Below are 10446 nucleotides of genomic sequence, written 5' to 3' on the forward strand. Positions count from 1 at the left end.
ACCCAGGTCTCCTGCAATGCAGGCACATTCTTTACCAGCTGAGCCACAAGGGAAGCCCAGGAATACTGGAGTGGGTAGCCTATCCTTTCTCCAGGGGATCTTACCGACCCAGGAGTCAAACCAGGGTCTCTTGCATTGCAGGCGGATTCTTTACCAACTGAGCTATGAGGGAACTCTCCCCTGAGCTGTTGGCAAATGATGCTCTAAAGAAGGTGAGGTTTAGGGAATAGGAAATACACAGGCCCTGATCACAGCTGACATTTACTGACTGTTTACTATAGGCCAGGCCCTTGGCATGCATTATCACTTTTAAGCTGGTTTACAGCAACCCTATAATTATGCTCATTTTGCAGAAGGGATAAATGAGACTCAGAGAGGTTACCTAAGCTCCAAGTTCACACAGCTAGCCAAGGAGGATTAAAACTCAGATCTCTGGTGCGTCTAACAGTTCCCTGGCCTGCCTCCCGGGGCCTGTGGACTGGAAAGAGTGGCTGAGAGAGAGTTATATGATCCCTCCCCCACATCAAGGATCTTGTAACCATGGGTCCTCTCCCACCAGCACACAGATTCCCAGCAAAAGCTTCATCTCCAGTTCAATCACTTTCCTTCTGGCAGTGCCCAGCCCAGCTGTTTGTCTGTCCAAGTCCAATCCCCTCTGAGCAGAGCTGCTGCTGCTGCTGCTAAGTCACTTCAGTCGTGTCCGACTCTGTGTGACCCCATAGACAGCAGCCCACCAGGCTCCCCCATCCCTGGGATTCTCCAGACAAGAACAATGGAGTGGGTTGCCATTTCCTTCTCCAATGCATGAAAGTGAAAAGTGAAAGTGAAGTCGCTTAGTCGTGCCTGACTCTTAGCGACTCCATGGACTGCAGCCTACCAGGCTCCTCCGTCCGTGGGATTTTCCAGGCAAGAGTACTGGAGTGGGTTGCCATTGCCTTCTCTGCCTGAGCAGAGCAGCGCGGGACAAAGCAGAATGTAGGCAGGCCTCGGCAGGTGAGGAGAGGCGCTCTAGCAGTAGAGCAAGGCAGCTCCCTCCGCTCTTTGCGGTCCTGCATGTAGCTGGCTGAACCTGACTGTAGAGCGAGGGTCAACAGAGGGGTCAGGGATGATGCGGTAGCATCAAGGTGCTTACTAATGAGATGCAAATGAGCCTCTGTCAGGGACTCCAGCTCAAGCGCCGGGGCTCTGTCCACACCGACTCCCTGGTAAGTGTTCTCCGCCCAGCTATCTGTGGACCCGAAACTCAACAGGACCACTGGGTCAGTTGTGTTCTCACCAGAGAGGGCTGGCCATTGAATTAAACCAGGGATTATATTTTGGGAATTCCCTAAGGGGATGGGTGTAGGGGTTACAAATACATATTTCAAGCTCCACCCCAGATCTACTGAATTAAAATTCTTAAGGATGGGGCTCAGGAATAGATGTTTAACAAGTTCCTGGGGTGGTTTTTGTACGACTGGTGTTTGGGATCCATTGACCATGGTAATCGCGTTCTTTAAGATCCTGTGTTAGTATCCCATCTATGGGCCTCTTCTAGCCCCAGTGAAGAGGGGGTTAGGGAAGTTAGGAAAAGACCAAAGTCTCGATGACTTTTAGGCTAGACAAGTGCTTCTCAAATGTCAGTGTAATAAAAATTACAGCCTCATCCTTAAGAAGGCTGATTTCGTTGGGCTGTGGAACTCGGAGGGCTTCTCTCCCGTAGGTGGGGACCACTGGCTCCCAGGCAAAGCAGGAGCAAGATTATCTCTAAAGTCAAATAGAAGAGCGAACAAGACCAAACAGGAGAGTGAAACAACAGATCTGCTTCCTGTGCCCTTCACCTAAAAGTCTCTGAGTGCAAATCTCTCCGCTCATTAGCATCTCAAACCCCAGAGACAACTGTTTTTAATTCTTGCAAACAGGTCTATCTCCCAGATAGAGACACAGCCCCATGAACCATGTTCTCCTTGCGGTGAATAAAACTGAACTTAAAATCAGTGGATTCCATCCACACAGGCATACTCATGGCCCAACAATTTCCATCTTCTGCATTTGCACAGCAGTATTGTGTACGTATGTTCACCAAAGATTCACACGAGAATATTCAGAGCAGCATTATTTATAATAACCCTCTGCTGGAAACAGCCTGAATGACCACCAAGAGCAGATGGATAAGTAAGCTGTGGCTTGGTCATACAGCAGAATACTCTATAGAAAAGAAAATGAAAATATTGTTCTAGATAACAACACGGATGAATCCCCCTCACGTAATGTGGGGGTGAAAACAGCCATATACAAAAGAGTACATATTGTGCTAGTCCAACTGTATAAAACTTTCAAACAGCCAAAACTCATCTATGGATTACATTAAGATAAAGTTACCTTGGGCGGGAGAAGAGGGCTAGTTAGCAACTGGACAGGACACAGAGAAGGTTTCTGGAATTGGTAGTAATGTTCTGTTTTTTTATCTGGAAGCTGATTAGTTTCTGGAAAGTTCACTGAGCTGCACACTTGTGATCCATGCCTTTTTCTGTTTTATTATACTTAATTTAAAGGTTTTCTAAAAGTACTAGTAAAGGAGCTCAAAGAAGACTTTTAATAAAAGAAAAATAATTTAACTAATAAAAGGGAACTCCAGGTGACTTCTGACTATAGCAGATTACATGGGATTTCATGACTGTGGGATCATGGACTCTTCCTTTCCCAGGAACCAGGAAGGAGACAATTCTCAGAACCTGAGAGCTCGGGCACCATGCCAGGGCATACCAGGGCTGTGGAAAACCAGTGCCTCAGCAGTTCCCTATCCCCACCTCCACATGGCCTGCCCTCCCTAGAACCACAAGGACAATGACAGCCCATTTTGTACTGGGTTCCCAGGTTCAACTGAGCTCACAGTTCATTAGGGCTTGCTTCATGCAGCATTTTTCTATCCTCAGAGCAGGTTTCTGGACTGTGTTCTTCTTATATCTTCTGAAAGACCCTACATGTAGAGCAAGAAATATTTCCATTTTATAGATGGGGAGGTTGAGGCCCTAAGATAGGGATCAAAAGACTTGTCTAAAGCTAGCAAGAGCTAGCAAGCAGCCCGGCCAGGACTTAAACACGAGGCTTCAGATGAAAAATCCAACACTCCCTTGGCTACACCACAGATGGATTCTTCCAAGTAAAGCAATGCTAAGTATCTGTGAGCATTAGTGAGCAATCACTTAGTGAGCACTGTCCCTGAGAGTCCTTCAGTAACCCAAGGAAGTAGGTACTATCATTTCATGCATATTTTATAAATGAAAAAGCTCAAAGATCAGAAAGTCTAAGTGCCTTATCCAAGATCAGTGTCCATTAAGTGTGGGGCATGGATTGGAAGAAATGGTCTGAGTTGAGACCAAGTTCTGAACCGCTAGTCCAATGGTTCCCAAACCCAACTGGAGTTCCCTTGGAGCTTGTAAAAATACAGATCCCCTGGCTTCACCCCCAGACCACACATTCCGATGATGTGGACTCAGGATGCAGCTGAGAAATCCATATTTTTTAAAAACAGCCCTAGCCATTTGGGATGCTCAGCTCTAAACAATGCTTCCACTGAAATATGACAGTAAAAACAAAATAATTTAAATGTAAAACTTCATTTAGCAACTTCTAAATAGCTCATGGAAACTCTCTAATAATTAGAGTCCTCCTATCGATGGTATACAAGCCCTCAAGAATATATTTGAGACCAGCCCGTCTGACTGGATGATAGCTATGCTTAGGGTTGCAGGGCAGTGACTGACAAGGAGTATCTGGAGGGCTCTAGTGGGGACAGGGTGGTGTCTGCTTTTTGCTCTGGATCCTGGTTAGCCACTGTTTGCATTCACTTGGTAAAAATTCATCAAGCTATAACTTGCAATTAATGCATCTTCTTTTTGAATGTTTGTGAAAAGGAAAAAAAAAATCAGGCTGACCATCCATCAGAGACACTGTAGGAGCAATCTTTACATAGAGTACAGATTTGTATAAAAAATCCAATAGAGTTCTTCTAATTATATGCTGTGATTCATAGGGTCGCAAAGAGTCGGACACGACTGAGCGACTGAACTGAACTGAACTGAAGAGTTTGATATTCTAGGATTTGAATGTCCCACAATGCTCTGATTCTCTAAGTCAGTTCCAATATTGCAGAAGCCCCCAAATCTGTAATAGTAGCTAACGTTTAGTGAGCTCTTAGTATGCGCTGACTGCTATGCTAAGATCTTAAGAGCTTTGTATGGATCAACTCACAGCAACTCTGTGAGGTGGACAGCTTTATCCACCCCAAACCCCGCAGAAACATGAAATGATGGGTTCAAGGTCACAGAGCTGGAAAGCAGCAAATCCAGGACCAGAACTCAAGTGCCCTGGCTCCAGAGCTGGTGTGCCAACCATGGCGCCATACTGGCATCAAGGCTGAGTGTTTAAGTATCCCAGTGATGCGTTTTGTGCCGTATAGCCTTGCATTTGCTGGGAGGACCCAGAGAGAAGGGGGTGCTGCAGGCACAAACAGCAGCTCTCAGCTGGGACACGTGAGCACACACGGGCCAACACGCACACACATGCTGACGTTACCCCACAGCTGGCATGTGCAGTCCTGCTCAACTGGCACCGAGGCCAACTGCTGTGGGTGCTGGAACTGAACGGGAACTGGGAACAGGAGAGCTCTGCATCGCTGTTCCCTGCCCCCCGGCCAGGGGACGGGCAGTTGTCGTTTACCTGCCACTCCAGGTCACCTGGCAGGGGCCTGCACCAGTTTCAGGAACGGAGAAGGACTCCGCAGTGGGGTGGGGCGGGCAGAGGAGACATTTCTCTCTTCTGCAGGCTCCAAACTGGAAACTGCTTGAGGCATCACCTCTTTCAGGAGGTAGTTTGTCAGTCAGTGGGTAATGGTGGGCCATCATCATATTTATATATATATGTAAAGTCACGCTCCTTGGCCCGACATAATTGGCCTTTCAGAGCACATCTCCAAATATTCTCTACCCAGCTGACAGTTGCCTGCACATACATGGTGTTTTCTTTAACTGCTATACTTTTGCATGTGCTACTTTCTCTTTCTGAATTGCCTTTCCCACTTTTTTTCTTTATTTAAGCCTTATTTAGTCTTCAAAACTGATATTCAGTCCCAGCTACTCCTAGAAGCCTTGCTCCACTAACTCCGTACTAGGCTAACTATGTATGGCTCCTCAGGCCCCGCTGCCTGCTTGAGTTTGCCTCTATTTTACCACCTACCTCAAGGTATTAAACCATCCACTTACAGACCTGCCTCCGCTAGCTGTGAGTCTCTGGAGGCCTGACATATCGTAAGCACTAAGTGTCTATTGAACTAAGGATCTGTTGAGAAAACAGAAGCTGTGCGACTGAAAGGAAGTGGCTTAGCTTTTCTGAATCTCTATTCATGTCCACGCTGGAGACTAATGGCAACAGCAAAAAGAAGTGGTGGAGGATCACAACTGCAGGCCTGCAGGGAGGTCGTGCAGAGTAGAAGAGAAGATATAGGTGACATGGTCTAACCTGGTGGTTCAAGGGGCTCAGTACATCAAGAGTTCTCTCTCCAACGTTCAATGTTCAGGGCTGCGCTTAAGCCTAGGACCCATCGAAAGCTGGGCTACTGACTTTAGGCAAGTAAAATGGAACCAATTTACAAATTTCCATTTATAATATGGAACCAATAATTCTTTTTTGAAGTTTTTATTGGAGTATAGTTGATTTACAATGTTGTGTTAGTTTCCACTATACAGCAAAGTAAATCAGCTATATGTATGCATTTATTCCCTCTTTTGGGGATTTCCTTAGAATGGACCCAATAATTCTTAAAGGAGACTTGAGGGAACTCCTGAGCACCTTCCTCTCGTACAGTTGCAGATTCTTACCGACTCTCTGGCAATAGTGAGGGGATGGTGTGCAGGTGTGTACGTGTGTGGGTGTGTGTGTTGGTGGGGGTTGGAGGAGGGGTCTGATTGATGCTGTGTATGTCCCTTGTCCCCTGAAAGGCATCTTACAGTTTAGGGATCAACCTTGTTCTTCATCCTAAATTGCTTCCAGGGGTATGGGGGCAATTCCCTGGCTTCTGAGGCTGACCACTCACATAGGAAGCAGGACTCTCTCTTGATCTGGGCTAGGCAGAGAGAGGCAGAGGAAGGTGAGAAGATCTGGGACATGGCCCTGCCTTCCCCACTCACTTGCTGCGTGACCCCAAGCCAACTTATCAGTCTTCTCTAGGGAGGCCTCCATGTCTGATTCAGTGATGTCTAGGGACCCTTTCACTCTCATCTATGGTGGGGTTGGACTAATGCTTAGTCCCTCCGAGTGTCAGTCCTCATCTGTGAAGACTCATTCATTCTCTTAATAGATACACACTGAGCTGCTTTTACGTGCCAGGTGCTGCGCTAGACACGGATTCCGGAGCTGTGAGCAACACTTAGTAGGAGAGACTGTATCATATAAAATGTACACAAATAACTAGTAATTACAATTGTGATCTGTCTTAGGAAGGAATACTTCAGGGTGCCCGAGATGATCTCTACCCCAGGGGAAGCGGAGAGGAGCCAATTAATTAATTAATGATCATGCTCTGGGCACCACATGCATTATCTCATTTAATGTTCACATCAGTCTCTGAGAAAAGGATTGTTATTTGCCCCATTTTTTCAGATGAGGAAACTGAGGTTTGAAGAAGTTGAGGCCCAGGTCATACAACCAATAATATCTAGGATTTGGACCAACACTCATCTTCCTTTTTTTTTAATTTAAACTTTTTATTTGTAAATGTATATGTATGGCTGATATAGCCGATTAACAATGTGATAATTTCAGGTCAACAGCAAAGGGACTCAGCCATACATATACATGTATTAATTTTCCACCAAACTTCCCTCCCATCCAGGCTGCCACATAACACTGAGCAGAGTTCCTTGTCCAATACAGTAGGTCCTTTTAAATATAGCCATGTGTACATGTCCATCCCAAACTCCCTAACTATTCCTTCCCCCTATCCTTCCCTCCTGGCAACCACAAGTTCATCCTATAAGTCTTGGACCCATACCCTTCTTTATACACCTGTCTGAAAACCCCTATTGTGAATGTAAGCATCAGTACCGTTAGTCAGGGAAACAGTAGCATGAAGTTTCTCAGTTAGCTCAGCCTGTGCTGGAGCCCAGGAAGCACGGGAACTTTCAGAAGCTTGGCCCACATGTTACTGAAGGAACCAAAAAGGCAGGGTCCACCTGGTGGGCACAGGAACATCCCTGACTATGCCAACACCATCATCCCCAACACACGCTGGTTTCCTCTAAGGCTGCCCCACGTTCTTGCCTGGCCAGCAGCAGTCTCAGTGCCTCAGCCTGTCCTGGGGAAGGAAAACTGTCAGGCTGAGGTGAGTTCAGTGGCACCTGGGGAAGAGTGTACGAGCAGCGGACCATGGCGGCCCAGCTCACAGAGGCCTGGTGCAGGGGGCCCTGGCCACCCCTGCCAGTGGAAAACACAGGGGCAGCTGACACGTGTGATCTGGAGCGTGCCAATGTCCTTCTAGGTCTGGTTCCCTGCATCCGTAAGAGGCCACTGAGCATGGAAACAAGTTTTAGGGAGACCTTGATTCCCTCCAGATTCTCCCCATTTACAGATGAGGAAACTGAGGCCCAGGGAGCTTGTAGCAGACAGGGCCTCGCTGTTTTGCTCCACCACCCTAGCCAGCTCATGGGCTCAGTCCTTTCCTGCCAGGGGTGTAATCTGTGCTCTGTGGAGAGCCCTGGGAGGAACCTGAGCTTGCCTCTTCCTGCACTGGGGGATGCTAAGTTCCAAAGCGTCCTCACCTGCAAAATGCAATCATTCTTGCTCTGTCTACCCAGCAGCCTTGTGGGAGTGAGAGTAAGAGTGTATCTTACAGGGATGCTCTGTAATGACCTATGTGGGAATGGAGTCTAGAAGAGAATGGACATATGTATATGTATGGCTGATTTACTGTGCTGTACAGCAGAAACTAACACAGCATTGTAAAGCAACTATACTCCAATGTTTTAAAATTAATTAAAAAGGAATGGATCTTAACAATAACCCAACTGCCCCCTTATTTAAAATGTAGGGAAATAGGCCCAGAACTGTATGGAACAGTTTCAAGCCACACCGCCCATGACTTACAAGCACACAAATAATGAAATTCTCCTTTCCCCTGCCTGCTTTGAAAATGCAACATTTTCAAATGACCCTACGTAGTCAGCCCCATCCCTGAACACAGGAAGCATCCAAAAGGTGTCAGCTGTAGTAGTAACTGTTGCTCATTTCTGCGTGGAGGGCACTGCCCACCTGCCCAGGCTCAGCGCTCCCCCACCCACCCATCCATAGAGGAAGCTGAAGGATTGAAAGTACTGCATCCTGAGCCTGCTTCTCTACCTCCCTGGTGCCCTAAACCCCAGCCTTGCTCCTGAGTGCTGTGCGCCTGGGGTCAGAGACAGCCTGGCCTCTCTGAGCCCTCAGCATACCTCAGCATGGTCGCTGCTTCCCCCCCAAGCGGAGGGCTACTTCCGCCCCCACCCAAGAGGAGGGCTGAACTCCGGCCCTGGCGGCCCTGTTCAGTGTTCCACTCCCTCCATCCTACCTCCACAGATACACATCGGATTCCTGCTTCCCCCAAGAGCTGCTCCCGCTCCCCCCACCCACCCCAGTGCTGCCCTTGGCCTCAGGCTCGCTGCCTTTCACAGCCCTCCCCCAGCCAGGAGAGTTGAGGTTCTAATCTGGGTGCCTCTAAAGAGTCCCACAAGAGTCAGGGCCGGCCAGATGTCTACCTCTCCCTTAGGCCTGCCTCCCGCCCCCTCAGCAGGTGACTCTGTCTGTGTAGGGATCCTGTGCCCCCCGCCTTGGACACACACGAGGTCTTAGCATCTGTTGGTTCCCTGGCCCCAGCCCTTCCTCCTCAAATCAAAGAGAAGCTTGTCTCCCCATCCCCTTGAAGGTCATCCCCAGAAAGCCTGAGCAGGGAATTTCATTCTTCCAAGCAAAGGAGTCCAACTTTCCACACGTACAAATATGACCTTGCTCCTCCAGGAGATCAAAGCCCTAACCTTGTCCATTCTGGGCCCGGATCCCCAGCGCTAGGCTTGGGCTGGCCTCATTCAGTGTACCTAGGTGTACCTGGCTTCAGGCAGGGCCCAGGCGTCCTACCCCTGCTGTGCCTGCTCCAGCCATCTCCCAGGTTCTGCTGCACCTTCCAGGAGCCCCTACTGGGGACCAGAATGGATAAGCTTCGCAACCCCCGCCCCCCGCCTTCCCACCCTCCAACAGTTCTTACCTGGGCCCTTTGGGTGGGGGAGGGTGCCCCGGAGTGGGCCGCTGGGCAGGAGCCCCTTTCACAAGGGCTGACAAGCTCCGGAGGGAGGCGCGGAGTCTCAGAGCAGGAAGGCGCACACTCAAAGAGGCTGCTGAGAAAGTTGGAGTAGGTGTGTCCCAGCCCAGGAGGAGGAGGAGGGAAAAGGAGGTGGGAGAATTGAGGCGGATCATCCCCTCCTGCCAGCTCTCTGTCTCACGGAGCAGGAGGGAGGGAGGGAGCCAACTGGGTTGTGGCCCAGAACTCACGGTGGGGAATCAAGTCATGGAAAATGATGGCTGGAGAGTTGCTGAGAAGTCCTGCCCATCTCCACCTGCCTTCTCTGTTTTACAGAGGGATAAACTGAGGCCCCGGTCAGATCGTACTTGTCTGAGGATGCACAGAGACCACGAGGCCCTGGGAAAGGCCCCAGGTTGCTCAGCTCTCCGGCCAGAATTCTCTCCTTTCTCCTCCCAACTCTGCAGATCTGAGATGAACAAGCACAAGCACCCCTCCCCTCGAGGTCTGGTTCAGAACCCTGGCACTGCCACCTACTAACTCAGTAACTCTGGGGGCGTTACTAGTCTGAGCCTCAGTTTCCTTTTGGGTGGATAATAACTCCTACCTTACAAGATTGTTATGAGATTTAAATGATATAAAGGTTGAGGGAAGGCACTTAGCAGACTAAGTCCCCCATAAAAGGAAATTCTTCTTACAGTTATCAGCTGTGATTTTCTCCATGAGTGACTTAACCTCTCTGATCTCTGGCTTCCCCAGCCGTGAAATGGGGGTAACAGGAATCCCTGCTTTGTAAGGCTGTGCAGAATCATGGGACAGAGATGTGTGTAAAATGCACAGCTCAGTGCCTGGATCTCTTTTCCAGGCACTACCAGGCACTGGGGATATAGTTATTCGCCCCACAGAGCTGAAAATGGCTCTGAGACCATCCTGTTCAGTACCCCTACCTTCCTCTCTCCCTGGACTTGCAACCCTTCTGCTGCTTCCCTGACAAATAAATAAGTCTTTGCTTGCATACCTCTAATTATGGGGAACTCACTACCTTTCCCAGCAGTCAGTTCTGATTCTTAGCAGTTCTACCTGATGTCCAGCTGAGCTACTGTTCAAGCTGCCCTTGAACCTGGTTAATAAATAAACATTCTATT

The 10446-nt window shown here is 48.7% G+C and overlaps 1 protein-coding gene across 3 annotated transcripts in view; it reads right to left on the bottom strand.

Moving 5' to 3' along the window:
* The window catches only part of FAT2 (FAT atypical cadherin 2), a 98971-nt gene extending 89549 nt beyond the window's left edge, over window positions 1-9422 (bottom strand). For 2 of the 3 annotated variants that reach the window (XR_015167760.1, XM_086412513.1), the window contains exon 1: window positions 9269-9422. The gene's annotated coding sequence lies outside the window, so the exon portion shown is untranslated. The remainder of the gene's footprint in view (window positions 1-9268) is intronic. The other variant, XM_086412515.1, reaches the window with a different exon arrangement.
* Window positions 9423-10446: the final 1024 nt, after the last annotated feature.

Source organism: Bos grunniens, chromosome 7 (genome assembly GCF_055505025.1).
Source record: "Bos grunniens cultivar Pamir isolate PY7600 chromosome 7, Bosgru_T2T1.0, whole genome shotgun sequence".
In the NCBI taxonomy this organism is placed as follows: Eukaryota; Metazoa; Chordata; class Mammalia; order Artiodactyla; family Bovidae; genus Bos; species Bos grunniens.